This window comes from Seriola lalandi, unplaced genomic scaffold (genome assembly GCF_002814215.2).
Source record: "Seriola lalandi dorsalis isolate HSWRI2012SDOR001 ecotype SW California unplaced genomic scaffold, Sedor1 jcf7180002001373, whole genome shotgun sequence".
Taxonomy (NCBI): Eukaryota; Metazoa; Chordata; class Actinopteri; order Carangiformes; family Carangidae; genus Seriola; species Seriola lalandi.
Window position 1 is genome coordinate 1 of NW_019472032.1, and position 1,464 is coordinate 1,464.

The following is a 1,464-nucleotide window of genomic DNA, read 5'->3' on the forward strand; positions in this document are numbered from 1 at the left end:
CAGAGTACCGCGATGGCTTCGGTGAACCTCGAGGAGAACATTGGCTTGGCAACCAGAACCTCCATCTGTTGTCCAACCAGGGTCACTACAGCCTCCGTATAGACCTGCAGGACTGGAGTCATGCCCACAGACACGCCCTGTACCACAGCTTCAGGTAGACAGAGAGACTGGAAAAAAGATAGATGATGTAGCAGTGCAAAGACAAGTGTTAAAGATACAGGTCGAGGTAGACAGACAAGTAGGGGGTCTGTCAAGATTTCGCCACATAGTGAAGGTTTCTTACTGTGTGAATGTTTGTGTGAATGGATGAATGAGAGGGAAGCTGAAAAGTACTTTGAATAAAAGCGCTACATACTCTGTATACAAAGAGATTGTAGGGTCGTGTCCTTTTTTAACCCTTCCAAAACTAAAAACAGAACAGCTAAAATTTAAGGAGTGGATTAAACCGGGATAGGGCATGGGCTGGGGACAAACCCATTAAATTTTGGTGCCATTCAAGTTAAAGGGGCAGATTCATGATTTTTTTTCACTTTTATTCAGATAATAATCTGGATCCAACAGATATTTTGTAGGATTGTTTGGCCTTGGCAAAAGTATATGCTTTACTGAGTGCCATTTTAGTTATCAGAATTTGATCCATTCAACCCAGTAATATCTAAATAACTGGAAGTTCAACCGGCTCAACTGGTTTTCAGTAATGCTCTCAACGAGTCATTTAATCATTTAATAATATGTAACATTTAAACATGTACATCTGCTTGGAAACTTTAAATGTCATAGCAACAGTAACTAAAAGGCGAGTGGCTTAGTGAAGGATCATTGTTGATGGAGATACTTGTTGTTTCCTCCTCCTGCAGGATAGAGGATGAGGAGAACCAGTACCGCCTCCACGTTTCTGGGTTCAGTGGAACGGTGGAGGACTCGTTCGGTTGGTACCACGACCAGCAGGGTTTCAGCACGCCGGACACTGGCAACATCTGTGCTGAGATCAGCCACTCCGGCTGGTGGTTTCACCAATGTTTCTACGCTAACCTCAACGGCGTCTACTACAAGGTAGGACTGCCTACAAGAACAGACGCAAGAATACAGAGGGAAGTAGGATATAGCAGATTTCAGGTAAACACTCGGAGAAACCAAATCCTGCAAATTTGGATTGTGGGTCCAGGTGGGTCCAGGTGGGGGCAGTGACTGCTTTGTTGTCACATCACAAAGTCTGTGTTCTGAGCACTTTGATACTTTCACCTTTAAACCCACCTCCAAAGCTGATTTGCTTTTTCAGGGAAACAGTCGTCAACGAGCACAACAGACCTAAAGATAAATCAGTGATTCAGGATAGAGAGGTAGGGAGGGAAAAGAGGTCCAAAAGCAGCAGAAGTAGGGAGATGGGAAGGAGGGTATATGAGTGTGATATGTTAATGTTGAAATTATGTTTTCCACCAGGGGGGGCGCTACTCTCTGAGAGCG

At 44.3% G+C, this 1,464-nt stretch overlaps 1 pseudogene; it reads left to right on the forward strand.

Moving 5' to 3' along the window:
* The first annotated feature begins 4 nt into the window (after positions 1-4).
* LOC111664157 (fibrinogen-like protein 1 pseudogene) lies at positions 5-1,461 on the forward strand (annotated as a pseudogene).
* The last annotated feature ends 3 nt before the right edge of the window (positions 1,462-1,464 follow it).